At 42.8% G+C, this 18,066-nt stretch overlaps 1 pseudogene across 1 annotated transcript; it reads right to left on the minus strand.

Annotated features, from left to right (window-relative positions):
- Window positions 1–9,379: 9,379 nt before the first annotated feature.
- LOC110494555 (myosin-7-like) lies at window positions 9,380–16,988 on the minus strand (annotated as a pseudogene). The gene is made up of 4 exons (XR_016488039.1): window positions 11,791–16,988; window positions 11,540–11,657; window positions 11,319–11,442; window positions 9,380–9,613 (listed from the first exon to the last, which is right to left on the minus strand). The product of XR_016488039.1 is annotated as a myosin-7-like (transcript).
- Between the last annotated feature and the right edge of the window lie 1,078 nt (window positions 16,989–18,066).

Raw genomic sequence — 18,066 nt, forward strand, 5'->3', positions numbered from 1 at the left:
GGACCAGGCAAGGATGGCATTAATCAGAGAGGCAACAAAGAGACAAAAGATAACCCTGAAGGAGCTGCAGAGCTCCATAGCGAAGATTGGAGTATCTGTCCATAGGACCACTTTAAGCCTTACACCCCACAGAGCTGGTCTTTACGGAAGAGTGGCCAGAAAAAAAACAAGCAAACATGTTTGATGTTCGCAAAAAGGCATGTGGGAGACTCCCCAAACATATGGAAGAAGGTACTCTGGTCAGATGTGCTTTTTGGCCATCAAGGAAAATGCTGTCCGGAGCAAACCCAACACCTCCATCACCCCGAGAACATCATCCCCACAGTGAAGTACGACCGCTTTCAAGGAGTGGGACACTAATCCGGAGGCTTATAAGAAATCCCATAATGCCCTCAGACGAACCATCAAACAAGTAAAGCGTCAATACAGGATTAAAATTGAATCCTACTCCACCGGCTCTGACGCTTATCGGATGTGGCAGGGCTTGAAATCTTTTAAGAACTATAAAGGGAAACCCAGATGTGAGCTACCCAGTGACGCAAGCCTACCAGACGAGCTAAATGCCTTTTATGCTCGCTTTGAGGCAAGCAACACGGAAGCATGCATGAGAGTACCAGCTGTTCTGGATTACTGGGTGATAACACTCTTTAAACAGGTCAATATTCACTAAGCCGCGGGGCCAGATGGAATACCGTGACGTGTACTCAAAGCATGCTCGGACCAACTGGCAAATGTCTTCACTGACATTTTCAACCTCTCACTGACTGAGTCTGTAATACCTACATGTTTCAAGCAGATCACCATAGTGTCTGTGCCCAAGGAAGCGAAGATAACCTGCCTAAATGATTACCACCCCGTAGCACTCACGTCGGTAGCCATTAAGTGCTTTGTAAGGCTGGTCATGGCTCACATCAACAGCATCATCCCGGGTACCCTAGACCCACTCCAATTCGCATACTGCCACAACACATCCACAGATGACGCAATCTCAATTGCATTCCACATTGCCCTTTCCCACCTGGACAAAAGGAACACCTATGTGAGCATGCTGTTCATTGACTATAGCTCCCACGAAGCGCATCACTAAGCTAAGGACCCTGCAACTAAACACCTCCCTCTGCAACTGGATCCTGGACTTCGACCGGCCGCCCTCAAGTGGTAAGGGTAGGCAACAACACGTCTGCCACGCTGATCCTCAACACTGGGGGCCCTCAGGGGTGTGTGTACTTAGTCCCCTTCTGTACTCCCTGTTCACCCATGACTGTGTGGCCAAACATGACTACAACACTATCATTAAGTTTGCTGACGATAACAGTGGTAGGTCTGATCACCGACAACGATGAGACAGCCTATAGGGAGGAGGTCAGAGAACTGGCAGTGTGGTGCCAGGACAACAACCTCTCCGTCAATGTGATCAAGACAAAGGAGCTGATCGTTGACTAAATGAAAAGGTGGGCCAAACAGGTCCCCATTAACATCAATGGGGCTGTAGTGGATCGGGTCGAGAGTTTCAAGTTCCTTGGTGTCCACATCACCAATGAACTATCATGGTCCAAACACACCAAGACAGTTGTGAAGAGGCCACGACAAAACCTTTCCCCCTCAGGAACTAAAAAGATTTGTCATGGGTCCTGAGATCCTCAAAAGGTTCTACAACTGCAACATTGAGAGCATCCTGCCTGGTTGCATCACTGCCTGGTACGGCAATTGCTCGGCCTATGACCACAAGGCACTACAAAGGGTAGTGCGTAAGGCCCAGTACATCACTGGGGTTAAGCTGCCTGCCATCCAGGACCTCTACACCAGGCGGTGTCAGAGGAAGGCCCTAAAAATTGTCAAAGACCCCAGTCACCCCAGTCATAGACTGTTCTCTCTACTACCGCATGGTAAGCAGTACTGGAGTGCCAAGTTTTGGACAAAAAGGTTTCTCAACAGTTTTTACCTCCGAGCCATCCTCCTGAACAGGTAATCAAATGGCTACCCGGACTATTTGTCTTCAGTCAATTAGTATTTAAACCCTTTGTTATGGCAAGCCTAAGTAAGTTCAGGAGTACAAATTTGCTCAACAAGTCAGTTAGTAAGTTGCATGGACTCACTCTGTGTGCAATAATATTGTGAATGACTACCTCATCTCTGTACCCCACACATACAATTATCTGTAAGGTTCCTCCGTTGAACAGTGAATTTCAAACACAGATTCAACCACAAAGACCTGGGAGGTTTTCCAACAAATTCACTTTTTGTCCTGAATACAAAGCGTTATATTTGGGGCAAATTCAACACAACACATCACTGAGTACAACTCCAAGTGTGCAAAGCTCTTAGAGGCTTACTGAGAAAGACTCACAGCTGTAATCGCTGCAAAATGAGATTGTAACATGGATTGACTCAGGGGTGTGAATACTTACAGTACCAGACAAAAGTTTGGACACACCTATTCATTCAAGGTTTTTCTTTATTGTTACTATTTCCTACATTGTAGAATAATAGTGAAGACATCACAACTATGAAATAACACATATGGAATCATATAATAAGCAAAAAAGTGTTAAACAAATTGTGAGATTCTTCAAAGTAACCACCCGTTGCCTTGACAGCTTTGCACACGCTTTACATTCTCTCAACCAGCTTCATGAGGTAGTCACCTGGAATGCACTTCAATCAATTTTACAATTTTAACAAGGTGTGCCAATTTGTGGAATTTATTTCCTTCTCAATGCATTTGAGCCAATCAGTTGTGTTGTGACAAGGTAGACTTGGAATACGGAAGATTACCCTATTTGGTAAAAGACCAAGTCCATATTATGGCAAGAGCAGCTCAAATAAGCAAGATAAACAACAGTCCACCATTACTTTAACACATGAAGGTCAGTCAAGATGGAACATTTCAAGAACTTACTTGAACATTTTCTTCAAGTACAGTAGCAAAAACCATCAAAATAAAATCAAACTTTATTTGTCACATGCGCCAAATATACCATGAAATGCTAACTTATAAGCCCTTAACCAACAGAGCAGTTCAAGAAGAGTTAAGAAAATATTTACCAAATAAATGAAAGTCTAAAATAAATAAAAAATTATAAAAAGTAACACAATAACGAGGCTATATACAGGGGATACCAGTACCGAGTCAGTGTGCAGGGGGTACAGGTTAGTTGAGGTCATTTGTACATGTAGGTAGGGGTGAAGTGACTATGCATAGATAATAAACAGCGAGTAGCAGCAGTGTATAAAACAAATGGAGGGGGTGGGGGTCAATGTAATAGTCCGGTGGCCATTTGATTAATTGTTCAGCAGTCTTACGGCTTTGGGGTAGAAGCTGTTAAGGAGCCTTTTTGTCCTAGACTTGGCACTCCAGTACCACTTGCCGTGCAGGTAGCAGAGAAAACAGTCTATGACTTGGGTGACTGGAGTGTTTGACAATTTTATAGGCTTTCCTCTGGCACAGCCTATTATATAGGTCCTGGATGGCAGGAAACTTGTCCCCAGTGATTTATTGGGCCGTACGCACTACCCTCTGTAGCGCCTTAGTTTAAGATGCAGAGTAGTTGCAATACCAGGCAGTGATGCAACCGGTCAGGATGCTTTCAATGGTGCAGCTGTAAAACTTTTTGAGGATCTGGGGACCCATGCCAAATCTTTTCAGTCTCCTAAGGGGGAATAGGCTTTGTCGTGCCCTCTTCACAACTGTCTTGGTGTGTTTGGACCATTCTAGTTTGTTGTTGATATGGACACCAAGGAACTAGAAGCTCTCAACCTGCTCCACTACAGCCCTGTCGATGAGAATGGGAGCGTGCTCGGTCCTCCTTTTCCTGTAGTCCACAATCAACTCCTTAGTCTTGGTTACGTTGAGGGATAGGTTGTTATTCTGGCACCACCCGGCCAGGTCTCTGACCTCCTCCCTATAGGCTGTCTTGTCGTTGTCGGTGATCAGGCCTTCTACTGTTTTGTTGTCTGCAAACATAATGATGGTGTTGGAGTTGTGCCTGGCCATTCAGTCGTGGGTGAACAGGGAGTACAGGAGGGACTGAACACGCACCCCTGGGGAGCTCCAGTGTTGAGGATCAGCATGGCAGATGTGTTGCTACCTACCCTCACCACCTGGGGGCGGCCCATCAGGAAGTCCAGGATCCAGTTGCAGAGGGAGGTGTTTAGTCCCAGGATCCTTAGCTTAGTGATGAGCTTTGAGTGTACTATGGTGTTGAACACTGAGCTGGAGTCAATGAATAGCATTCTCATATAAGTGTTCCTTTTGTCCAGGTGGGAAAGGGCAGTGTGGAGTGCAATAGAGATTGCATCATCTGTGGATCTGTTTAGGCGGTATGCAAATTGGACTGGGTCTAGGCTATCTGGGATAATGGTGTTGATGTGAGCCATTACCAACCTTTCAAAGCACTTCATGGCTACGGACATGTTGAAAATATCAGTGAAGACACCTGCCAGTTGGTCAGCACATGCCCGGAGCACACGTCTTGGTAATCCGTCTGGCTCCGCAGCCTTGTGTATGTTGACCTGTTTAAAGGTCTTACTCACGTTGGCTCCGGAGAGAGTGATCACACAGTCGTCCGGAACAGCTGTGCTCTTGTCGTGTCTTTGGCTATGCCGGATTAAGAGATATGACATGCTATTCTATAAAATAATTTCTCTGTAATTAATATTACCTGATTAAGCTAATCGTGTAAATGTAATTAACTAGAAAGTCGGGGCACCACAAAATAATGTTTATGGAGCTGTTATCTTCTGAATAAACTCTTAAAGACCTGGTCATCTTTTACCTTATTAACAGTCAATATTTAATCCTCACCTTATTCAGTCTCATCTGAAAGTTGTAAATTCGCGGTTATCTTCACGGACTCTGGCTAACAAGTTGAATCAGCAATTCAAAATTTGGTTGAATTATTTATTTACTTAATACCTAAATAATCACACAGAATTACATCTACACAGAATGGATCATACATTGATCACAAAATATGTCATAAAGGAAAACATCCCTGGCGGACGGAACAGATATGACGGCTAGGTTACCCTGGGGCGGCAGGGTAGCCTAGTGGTTAGAGCGGTGGACTAGTAACCGGAAGGTTGCAAGTTCAAACGCCCGAGCTGACAAAGAATCTGTCGTTCTGCCCCTGAACAGGCAGTTAACCCACTGTTCCTAGGCCGTCATTGAAAATAAGAATTTGTTCTTAACTGACTTGCCTAGTTAAGTAAAAATAAAAAAACACAAAGAAAGGGGGTTGGGTTTTGAATGAAAGACCGGGAAGACTGAGGAACAAAAATATTTTGTGTCTCTATCGGGCCGTAGGAGGCTATGCTATCGTAAATACAGTATCTTATGCATTCTAAATAACCGCCCATTTGAAAAAGGTAAATATAAATATTTACTCTGAGCTGCGCTTCGGTAGATTGGTCGTAGATAGAAGGCCGGGTTGTCCAGCATGGATCTCTTGTCCTCTGAGGAATGTCTAGTTGTGAACTGGAACGTAGTAGAATGGATACTCTGTCCATCCTCTCCTAGCCCACGTTTACAGCTGCTGTTGCTAATGCAACGGCTAGGAAGTATCACTTCTTTAGTGAATAAGAGTTCAAAGTTCATACCAAGTTGCCATACTTCAAGCCCATGCTATGTTCTGGCTGGTATAGTCGAAATTCATCCTTTCGGTGTGTTGATTGGCATCTTCACGTTGAAATTCGATGCTAATTTTGTTAGGTTCTTGTCGTTCAACCAGAGCTCACCCTGAGGTTGGCTTAGTTCTGTAGGTGATCTTTGTCCTTTCAACGTGGGGACCGCAAGTCCTCAGAAAGATGAATTTTCGTCAACGGGTTTATATAGTGGTAAAAGAAGGGCGTGTTTCATAGTTTACAACCAATGTCTGTTCACTTGGGCGTCGCCTCTGAGTGAGCAAAATTTCTCTATGACAAACCGTTCTCTCATTTAAGAAGCTAAAATTACATTTAATCTTTTCACAAATAGTTTCATATTTAAACATTTCAATTGCACAACAATTCCATGTGTCGACTTTCCAAGATACAGTTTATGTCATCCTGTCATTAGTAGTAATGTCTCAGAAAACAATTGATCTGAGATCATATTCATTAAGTACCAACGCATATTTTCAACTGGTTGGATTACCGAAATATGGTTCCGTTTCCCACCTTTTGATGCTACAAGACTCTCTCTATGTTACAAAGGCTTTACAAGAGTCAAATCTAAGTAGAGAGAGAGAAAAGGGGAAAGGAATTTATGGGGGTCATAAACCTCCCCAACAGGCCAATGTCATGACACTCTCATGCATGCGTCAGTGTTGCTTGCCTCGAAGTGAGCATAGAAGTGATTTAGCTCGTCTGGTAGGCTCGTGTCACTGGGCTCATCTGGCTGTGTTTCCCTGTGTAGTCTGTAATAGTTTGCCATCCCTGCCACATAAGACGAGCGTCGGAGCCGGTATAGTATGATTCAGTCTTAGCCCTGTATTGACACTTTACCTGTTTGATGGTTCGTCGCAGGGCATAGCAGGATTTCTTGTAAGCTTCCGGGTTAGAGTCCCACACCTTGAAAGCGGCAGCTCTGCCCTTTAGCTCAGTGCGAATGTTGCCTGTATTCCATGGCTTCTGGTTGGGGTATGTATGTACAGTCACTGTGGGGATGAAGTCCTCGATGCACTTATTGATAAAGCCAGTGAATGATGTGGTGTACTCCTCAATGCCATTGGAAGAATCCCGGAACATGTTCCAGTTTGTGATAGCAAAACAGTCCTGTAGTTTAGCATCTGCTTCATCTGACCACTTTTTTATAGACCGAGTCACTGGTGCTTCCTGCTTTCATTTTTGCTTGTAAGCAAGAATCAGGAGGATAGAGTTGTGGTCGGATTTACCAAATGGAGGGCGAGGGAGAGCTTTGTACGCGTCTCTGTGTGTGGAGTATAGGTGATCTAGAATTGCTTTCCCTCTGGTTGCACATTTAACATGTTGATGGAAATTTGGTAGAACTGATTTAAGTTTCCCTGCATTAAAGTCTCCGGCCAGTAGGAGCGCCGCCTCTGGGTGAGTGGTTTCCTCGTCTAGTTTATTGTCCAATGATAGCACATTGGTGAGTAGTATTGACTGTAACGGCCCCTGAGCCACCTCAGCGTTGGCCTTGGACAGGGTTCCCTGCAGGTCAGCCTTGGTCTCCTGCTCCTCGTCATACTGTTCCCTCAGCAGGTCACAGTCATGGCAGGAGGACTGGAAAGCATGGCCCAGGGCGCTCTATGTCTGAAGACAATGATAGTGGAGATAGCGCCAAGAAGGTGGAAGGAGGTAAGGTCAGTCGTACTTTTAAGCACAACAACTAGGTGGTGTATGTATATTGAGATGGTTATACACATTCATTTTGCTACCAGACTGATGCTGGAACCAGGAATACTATTATTCCCAATCCCATTCATTTCCATGTCATTCCCAATTCTGAATAAGCACTCCACTACAGAATAGGGCTGCTGACATGGAATGTTGGACTGAAGGAATGATTGGTGCGCTGCAGCTGTGTGACCACGGCTTCCCGCTCCTCCAGCTTTCTGCCAAACTCGGCTACAGGGATGGGGAAGAGAGTGGGAGACCAGTCAGTCAGAGAAGGGGGATTTTAAAATGGAACCTTTGGTTTTACACATTCTGTCTCTATAATACTCTAGGACAGGGCCTCACCACAGTCGGCCTGAGTGCGGGCTCTCTGGGAGTTGGTGTCATTGTTCTACTTCTGGTGCTCATCCACCTTGTCCTTGGCCTCGCTTATCTGGTTCTCATACAGACGACACATCTTCTCAGCATCAGCCTGGAAATACAAGTGGGATCAGCTGCAGAACCAGCCCACATATACTTGACATTCTTCTGAACAGGTGTGTGTATGCTCATCTCTCTACCTTGCTCTTGGAGAGCTGTTCCACGTTGGATGCCAGATCGTTCGCCTCCATCTTGGCATCACCCAGCTGCTTCTCCACCTTGGCATCACCCAGCTGCTTCTCCACCTTGGCAAAGGACGCCCGGTCAGACTACAGCTCCTCGATACGAACCTGGGAGAAGACATGGGCATAGACGAAGAGATCAATGGATATTTTCAGCTTGTGATCTATGATCTTTGTAATCTATTGAGAAATGTAATAGTATTATATTATATTCATGAGAAATTGCTGTTAGTATTTCTAGACCCGGTTGTACATTCATACCTGTTATTCCTTGATCTTTTTCTGGAGCTGAATGGTCAAGGCTTGTTCATCTTCAATCTTGGTGGTGATCTGGTTAATTTCAAAGTCTTTCCTGATTCGAAAGAAGAGTAGATTACATTAATATTTTTTTATTGATCATTGACCAGAGAACTGATCAGTCTTCAATCAAGTAGATTGTTCTCACTTGGTCAGCTTCTATTGAAGTTGCTGCTTGTCATTCTGCAGGTCCATGACAGACTCCGTGGATAGCTTCAGGTCCCCCTCCAGCTTGCACTTGACCCATTCCAGGTCCATCCTTCTTCTCTTGCTCCAAACAACCTCCCTACTGTTTTAGGGAAGATTATGGGGAATGTCAAAGTTTAGGTGGCTGGAAAAAAAATAAAACTAAGAAATCTAATAACAGGCAGGCAATACGATGTGGCATTGTATGAAGACAAAAATGACCTTTTTGCAACATGGTCAGGCACTTCCTGTCAGAGTTGTGAATGTGTGCGTGAGTGAGTGTGGGTGTCGGGGGTAGCAGGGTGAATGGGTGGTCGCTGTGGTATGAGTATGATTGCATTTCAGACGTGACTCTGTTCTCATTGCCTCTCAAACGTGAGCATCTCTATGTTTATTTAGAAACTAAAGCCCTCTGTTAGACGACAGGCTATAATCCTCTGTCACCCACCACATATCCCATCTATGTGCTCACTTAGAACTGCAGGCGCCTGGAACAAAAGAGGCTAGGGGCCACGGGGCAGGCGGGGGTACTTTTAGTGTGGGCCCGAGCAGCTGCTACTTGACACATGTCGCCACCTGGCTCTAAGGACACCATCAGCATTGTTTAATTTAGGAAGAGCAGAGAGGGGAGAGGGGTGGGGACGAGTGGGGAAGAATTTGTGTGAGCGAGGGGGGAATGGGGTCAATATTAACATGGGGCCACACACTTGCACGGCAACCATACATGAACAAGCACACGCCTCACACACACTGCTAACATTGCCCTTGCATACCACACATACAAGACCATGAGAGTGTGCACAAAGTTATAATATATCACAAACTGAAAGGTGCACGTGATCACATTACTATTGAACCTGCTGGAGGAAGCAGCTGGTGGAGAAGTTGGTTTGTTTTCACTGATGTATTTATATTCCTATGAAGTGTTCCGGAATTGTTCCATTATGATGTGACAACACTCCTGCACTCCAAAGAGATAATACAGTACCTCCCCAATACTCTAGGACAACGGAATTCATTTATGTACTTTACTAGAGCAAATTAAGCCATGATCTGTTACCTTCTCGCCATCACATTCTGGAGCTCTATCCTCAGCTGACAGTCTGGAGCAGCATGAGGACCTTGGCCAGAAGCTCATCCCTCATCTCCTCTAGCTGCCCCAGCAGACCTGCCTTAAATGTGTTAAATAACACCTAGACAAGGATAACCCCATCCAGACCCAGTCAGGAAGATCACATACTGTGCCTTGCAAGAGTATTCATCCCCCTTGGCGTTTTTCTATTTTGTTGCATTACAACCTGTAATTTTATTTTTATTTGGATTTCATGTAATAGACATACACAAAATAGTCCAAATTGGTGAAGTGAAATGAAGAAAATTACTTGTTTCAAAAAGAAAATAATGGAAAAGTGGTGCGTGCATATGTATTCACCCCTTTGCTATGAAGCCCCGAAATTAGATCTGGTGCAATCAATTACCATCAGAAGTCATATAATTAGTTAAATAAAGTCCACCTGTGTACAATCTAAGTGTCACAGGTCTCAGTATATATACACCTGTTCTGAAAGATTCCCAGTCTGCAACACCACTAGGCAAGAGGCACCACCAAACAAGTGGCACCATGAAGACCAAGGACCTCTCTAAACATGTCAGGGACAAAGTTGTGGATAAGTACAGATCAGGGTTGGGTTAAAAAAAATTATCAGAAACTTTGAACATCCCACGGAGCATCATTAAATCCATTATTAAAATATGGAAAGAATATGCCAAGAGAGGGCCAGCCACCAAAACTCATGGACCAGGCAAGGAGGGCATTAATCAGAGAGGAAACAAAAAGACCAAAGATAACCCTGAAGGAGCTGCAAAGCTCCACAGCGGAGATTAGAGTATCTGTCCATAGGACCACTTTAAACTGTACACTCCACAGAGCTGTGCTTTATGGAAGAGTGTCCAGAAAAAAAGCCATTGCTTAATGAAAAAAATAACATGTTTGGTGTTCACAAAAAGGCATGTGGGAGACTCCCCAACCATATGGAAGAAGGTACTCTGGTCAGATGAGACTAAAATGTAGCTTTTAGGCCATCAAGGAAAACACTATGTCTGGCGCAAACCCAACACCTCTCATCACCCTGAGAACACCATCCCCACAGTGAAGCATGGTGGTGGCAGCATCATGCTGTGGGGATGTTTTTCATCAGCAGGGACTGGGATACTGGTCAGAATTGAAGGAATGATGGATGGAGCTAAATACAGGGAAATTCTTGAGGGAAACCTGTTTGAGTCTTCCAGAGATTTGAGATTGGGACAGAGGTTCACCTTCCAACAGGACAATGACCCTAAGCATACTGATAAAGCAACACTTGAGTGGTTTAAGGGGAAATATTTAAATGACTTGGAAAAGCCCAGTCAAAGCCCAGACCTCAATCCAATTGAGAATCTGTGGTATGACTTAAAGATTGCTGTACACCAGCGGAATCCATCCAACTTCAAGGAGCTGAAGCAGTTTTGCCTTGAAGAATGGGCAAAAATCCCATTGGCTAGATGTGCCAAGCTTATAGAGACATACCCCAAGAGACTTGTAGCTGTAATTGCTACAAATTACACTTGAGGGGGTGAATAGTTATGCATGCTGAAGTTCTGTTTGTGTTATTTCTTCTTTTTTTTTCACCCAAAAATATTTTGCAGCTTCAAAGTGGTAGTCATGTTGTGGAAGTCAAATGATACAAACCCCCACAAAAAATATATATTTTATTTCCAGGTTGTAAGGCAACAAAATAGGAAAAATGCCAAGGGGGGAATACTTTAGCAAGCCACTGTACAACTTCATTTGCCTATAGATCCCATGTGTGTTTATGTGATTAATTGACCAAAAACACATGTAAATCCTCAGCCTTCTACCTTAGTATGTCCAAACTTGTACTGGTTGTGGTCGACCTCGAGGGACCCGAGCAGTTTCTCTGTTGCTTTCCTGCTGTCCACAAACGCATCATCAGCGATGGCATGTGGGTTCATGATGTGATAGCTGAGAGTAAAAAGAAAACATTGTATTGTATATGATTGATTCCAAATGTATTTTATGTGTGTGTGTTGTGGGAATGAAAGTGTGTTATCACACTCACCACTGTTAAAACTCTGCGTAGATTATGTGGTTTAGAAATCCCTTCCTGCAGATCCTGACACCCACCAGCAAACCGTTCCAGCGAAGCTGGTGCAGCTTCAAGAAGGTATCCATGATCACTGCAGAGGACCGGGGCAGAGGGGGTTATCAATCAGAGAGAAGACGCTCTCTGGAGCACTTACAGTAAATAACATATGTTCCTACGATTTCATTGGCACTCAGATTTAATTGGATCTCAGTTGAATGCTATACCTGGAGTCTTGGTCTCGTTGGGGATAAGGCTAAGGACAAAGTGAGTGCAGCAGAGGTTAGTCATCAGCTTGTTCAGATTCTTATTCAGAGCGACATAAAGTAAGTGCATTCGTCTATGTCACGCCCTGATCTGTTTCATCTGTCCTTGTGCTTATGCTCATCTCCACCTCCTCCAGGTGTCGCCCATCTTCCCCACTTATCCCCTGGGTAGTTTGTCTGGTCTTGTTTGTTCAAGCCTACCAGCGTTTTGTCTCAGCTCCTGTTTTTCCCCAGTCTCTTTTTTTTCACCCTCCTGGTTTTTGACCCTTGCCTGTCCTGACCATGTACCTGCCCACCTGCCCACCTGACCACTCGGCCTGTCCCTGACTCTGAGCCTGCCTGCCGTCCTGTACCTTTGCTCCACCTCTGGATTACCGACCTCTGTGATAAAATCATTTCTATGTTTAAAGATATTGATTAAATAATTCCACTCTGAAAACATATAATTGTATGAAATGTATTAGAATCATAAAACTATAATCTGATGATGTGTGTAGTTTTAGTCAGAATTAGAACAAGGACATTTCGATCCTTTTTAGTATGTAAGCAGGGTGCAAGTGGGAAACAAATGATAAGAGGAGCTATCGACAGATGAGTTGTACTACTGTGTTCCTTACAGGACATGCTGTCTCCACCCTTGGAGGGGAGAAACTGTTAGGCTTGCAGAAAATTCTGAAACGTTGCAGATTAAAGAAACAATGTATCTATGTAGTGGAAAAACACTGACTGTCTGAGCAAGGCGTAGCTTAAGATTTGAACTGGTTTGTGTGTGTTATAAAGACTGTTTGCCTTTTTGATTTTAGAATGTTCTCTGAATAAACTGTACTAACCTTTTGCATAAGCTGAGTCTTTGCCTAATTATTATTATACCCATGGTCTTACAAACCTCGGGGATTGGTCAAAGCTATTGATTGTTAGTTATTATCATTGGGATTGAAAATTCTCGTGAAATTGAGGTTCCATTTCAGGCCGGTGGCAAACTGGTAGGCGACAGAAAACGGTGATGAAATCCAACCAACATTGAAACCTCAGCTGTAAAAAATAAGGTTGGTGCTTTTTATTTAGAGATATATAGGTGGCAGGTTAGAGCCTTGGACTAGTAACCGGAAGGTTGTAAGTTCAAACCCCCGAGCTGATAAGGCTACAAATCTGTCGTTCTGCCCCTGAACAGGCAGTTAAGCCACTGTTCCTAGGGTGTCATTGAAAATAAGAATTTGTTCTTAACTGACTTGCCTAGTTAAATAAAGGTTTAAAAAAATATCTGTATGATTGCATTAAATGAGGTAAAGGATTTTAAGGGAAAGCAGGATTTAACCGGAGATGATGTATTCTGGGTGTTAGACGCTAAAATATCAAAGGAGTTTATATCTGGTGACCTGTCTTTAGAATGTTGTGTGGGGGAAAATGTTTTAAAGGGAACCATGTATTCTGTGCAAATGGAAGATAGGAATCGGGTATAAGTTCAAATAGGAGGAGGGGGGTCCGGAATGACTCCAAGGTATCTGTGGCCACTACCAATATAAACTAGCTAAATGTTGAGACCTTAAATGTAAAATTGGTTGAAAGACATTGGCACAAAAACGTAAATTGGAAGGCGAAATATAATAACACAATTTGGAGAGAGGAGGTGTGACGACCCTCCCACTCTGTCTGCCGTATTCGCTCTTTGTTGTTTCCTTATTAGGATGCTGGTGGGCGGAGTTGGGAGGGTCGTCAGCTACATGAGAAACACCTGGGCCCGGTGTCTCCCAGGATAAATACACCACTTCCCCATTCATGGAGGAGACTCTCTCCATGCAGACACCTTTATGGATTTTGTTGTGTTTCTTGGGATGTTTGCGACAGCATCTTTCAACACCCTGCATTATCACATTCATGCATGCAAAACACTCACACTACTGATTACACACACCATTGTATATTTTTCTTAATTGCTTTAGTTAATAAATATTTATTTTGTTACGCCTTATCTCCACGTTGTCTCCCTTTTGTTACGGGCTTTGAGCCGGTTCGTGACAAGTGGGGGCTCATCCGGGATCTTTGAATTATTGGTTTGGGAGACCGTGGAGGTACGTGTTTGGTTTGCATATTTTGTTTGAGTTTGATAGGCCCAGTATTGGTTGCCTTTGTTGTTTGGGTTGTGTGCTGCGTTGGAGAGAGTATAATGGTTAGTTTCCAGGCCCTGCCTAGCCTGGAAACGTTTGTTCTACTTTCTGTTGGGACGTCAGTCTGAGGTGAGTAATCGGCTGTGTACCTCGGTGGGAGATTTGGGTAGGGTAGTGAAACTTGCTACCCGGAGCCTTTTTCCCCTGATAAGCTTAGCGACATCTTTCATTTTTTGGAATATGTTGGGCATGGTTAATGTTTGTTAATTTTGTGTGGTGTCTGTGGACTGAGCAGTTGTCTCGGGGGCACATCCGCGGCTTGGTGGAATTTGCCAGCATGCTGGGGAGTTCTATTTCCTTGCCAGCGGGCTACAGTGCGTAAATTCCCACCGCAAATCCGCACGAAGACTAGGGTTGAGTTATTGTAGGTTTTGGGGAAGCTCCATCTCTCTTCTGTGGTGCTCAGGGTGATTGTCAATTATCGGGTTGTGGTCTGGTGTGCTCAGCAGAGGGGGAAGAGCGCGAATATTTTGTGACTATGGCTTCTTATATAGATGAGTTCATTCGCTTTCCATCGGAGGAGTTAGATTTAGGTACTAAAGAACAGCTGTTAAAGGTTGCTGAACACTACAAGGTTGAGATTAGTGATAAACGTCTAAATAATTATATTAGGTTGATATTGAAGGCCAATCTGATGGAGAGGGGTATTCTTGAAGTTACCACTGGGCCAGCCTCTGAGAATTTGTCGTCTCCCCATAACGTTACAATGGCCATTCCATCGGTTAGTCCTAGTAGCCTTCTTTTTGAACAGAAATAACTGCTTCTGTTACAGCTAGAGCATGATCGTGATAAGCTTTCATTAAATCACACATGTAACATAGTAAATTAAAGCTACACTCATTGTGAATCCAGCCAACATGTCAGATTTTAAAAATGCTTTTCGGCGAAAGCATAAGAAGCTATTATCTGATAGCACAACAGTAAACAAAGAGGGTAGCATATTTCAACCCTGCAGGCACTACACAACGAATAAATAAAATATAAAACATACCTTACCTTTGACAAGCTTCTTTTGTTGGCACTCCAATATGTCCCATAAACATCACAATTGGTCAATTTGTTCGATTAATTCCGTCATATATATCCAAAATGTCAAATTATTTGGCGTGTTTGATCCAGAAAAAAAACAGCTTCCAAATTGCGCAACGTCACTACAAAATTTCAAAAGTTGCCTGTAAACTTTGCCAAAACATTTCAAACTACTTTTGTAATAAAACGTTAGGTATTTTTAAACGTTAATAATCGATCAAATTGAAGACGGGTCTGTGTTCAATACAGGAAGACAACAAACCAAGCTACTTTTCAAGTCTTGCTCAACTCAACAGTGTTACGCAGTTCCTAGATGGCTGTACTTCATTGCACAAAGGAATAACCTCAACCAAATTCCAAAGAGTGGTGACATCCAGAAGCGGTAGAAACTGAAAACAAGTTCCTAATAAATATCGTTTCCCAATGAGAACTCACTGAACAGACAGACCTCAAAATAAATCTGAACGGTTAGTCCTCGGGGTCTTGTCTGCTACATAAGTTCTGTTATACTCACACATGATTCAAACAGTTTTAGAAACTTTGTTTTCTATCCAAATCTAATAATATGCATATCTTATATTCTTGAAATGAGTAGCGGGAAGTTGAAATTGGGCACGCTATTTATCCAAATGTGAAAATGCTGCCCCTTATACCTTAAGTTAACTCCTGATGAGTACCAGTGTTATAGAGACAAGAATGGCACCAAGAACTTAGATGATTTTAATGGCTGAAAGGTAATTGTTAATGTGACTGACTTAGGTTTGGAAGTACAGGAGAAAATTCTTAACCTCACAGCACCTATAACTGATGTAGGGTGGGCTCATACCAGCAAAGGACGCATACGAAAGAAACTACCAAAAAGGGTGGTTAGGAACTTGCGCCCTGGGGTTATTGGTTTCAACCAGTTTGAGTTAGTCATCAGAGGCCAGTAGGCACAGGAGGAGTTTTGACCAGGATGAGTGTAGCTTTGTCTAGATGGATGCTATTGGCATCCTCAGGGAAATTCCAGATGAATACAAAGCTATGAATCAAATAGGTGAAGGCTTTACCACAACATTATTTTGGTGGTTGACAAATAAAAATGTGGATTGGATTAATGGCATATATTATAATCAACAGAGATTTGTGAATGATACTGGGGATGCAGTAAAGGGGTTCTCTGACCAATTATCCACCACCTCATGACCTTTTAAAATAGACTGACCCTCGAGGAGCCAATATTAGATGAGACTATCTTCAATGTTTAGACAGAGACTGTTCCTTCATGAAGATTATGTATTGGTTTGGTTTATTCTTGTATAACATTTGTTTCCATATAGTGTTTGATACATCCGTGTGTATTATTTAGTCATTAAGGGTGGATTGATAAAATAATTTATATGTTTAAAGATAATGATTAAATAATTCCACTGAAAACATATAATTGTATGAAATGTATTAGAATCATTAAACTATAATCTGATGATGTGTGTAGTTTTAGTCAGAATTAGAACAAGGACATTTCGATCCTTTTTAGTATGTAAGCAGGGTGCAAGTGGGAAACAAATGATAAGAGGAGCTATCGACAGATGAGTTGTACTACTGTGTTCCTTACAGGACATGCTGTCTCCACCCGTGGAGGGGAGAAACTGTTAGGCTTGCAGAAAATTCTGAAACGTTGCAGATTAAAGAAACAATGTATCTATGTAGTGGAAAAACACTGACTGTCTGAGCAAGGCGTAGCTTAAGATTTGAACTTGTTTGTGTGTGTTATAAAGACTGTGTTTGCATTTTTGATTTTAGAACGTTCTCTGAATAAACTGTATTTACCTTTTGCATAAACTGAGTCTTTGCCTAATTATTATTATACCCATGGTTTTACAAACCTTGGGGATTGGTCAAAGCTATTGATTGTTATCATTGGGATTGAAAATTCTTGGTACACTCTGCCTGACCTGACGCTGAGCTTGCCTGTCGTCCTGTACCTTGACCTCCACTCTGGATTATCAACCCCTGCCTGCCTCTTGACCTGTCGTTTGCTTGCCCCTGCACTTGGGTCTTACCTTGATTCCTGATAATCTAGGTGAGACAACCACATATCACAGTCAAATATACAGGATACAAACATTCCATTTCAGCAAAACAATGGATATATAGTGTTTAGCAAAAAACACATTTTCATACACATGTAAAATCTATTAATTAAAAGTCTGAGAATAAGAATATTTTACAAACACATGAAGGTACCCATAAGCAATACTTTCTGATGAATAAATACAAATTAGAAAAATGTGTGGATATAGCGTTTTCAAAATAAACTAGTCAATATCTAAGTTCTTGCTGCAGTTAATGAGAATATGCTCTCCCTCACTCCTTCAGTTGTTGTGCACAGCTGAAGCTCATCCATTGACTTCAGGGAGGAAACAGTATGTGATGCATATGAGAGTGGAGCCAGCAGAGACTTAAAGTGATGTTCATGTGATAATTTCCTTAAACATCACTACAAGTCTTAACTGTCTCTTTCTCAGCACTGGATAGATTATCTCTCAATGTAGAATCAGCTTCACTGCCTAACTAGCTTTGTCCTTTCTGCTTGTTTATTAAACTGTAATACTTGTATAATTTCACTGTCTTCTAGATAAAGTATAAACTAGCATGATTGCATTATATTAGCTATATGAAATCATTTGCGAGCAACTTGCCAACAGAGGAAGTTGTCCCTCTCACCTTATGTAGCTGTGACACACTGGGACGAGGCAGCCTTCTTCCTCTTCTCCTTGCCTCCAGTCATTTGGTCTGAGTCAGAGCCAACATAGTTCTTATAGAGGCAGGCCAGCAGCTTGTTGGAGGGCTTCTGGAAGCACAACACCACCGTCTTATTCAACAGGTCATTGTTTTATCCAAGCAGCCAATGATGTTGTACAGTACCTGGAGTGTCAGGATAACGTCTTAATAGTTTCCGTTTTCATATGGAGTACAAGATAATTACAATGCACCCTATAGCAGAAAACACATGGTTTTCTGGTATAGAAATGAGATACTCGGGGTACCACAAAATCCTGCT

This window comes from Oncorhynchus mykiss, chromosome 17, assembly GCF_057628025.1.
Source record: "Oncorhynchus mykiss isolate SJ-2025 chromosome 17, ASM5762802v1, whole genome shotgun sequence".
In the NCBI taxonomy this organism is placed as follows: Eukaryota; Metazoa; Chordata; class Actinopteri; order Salmoniformes; family Salmonidae; genus Oncorhynchus; species Oncorhynchus mykiss.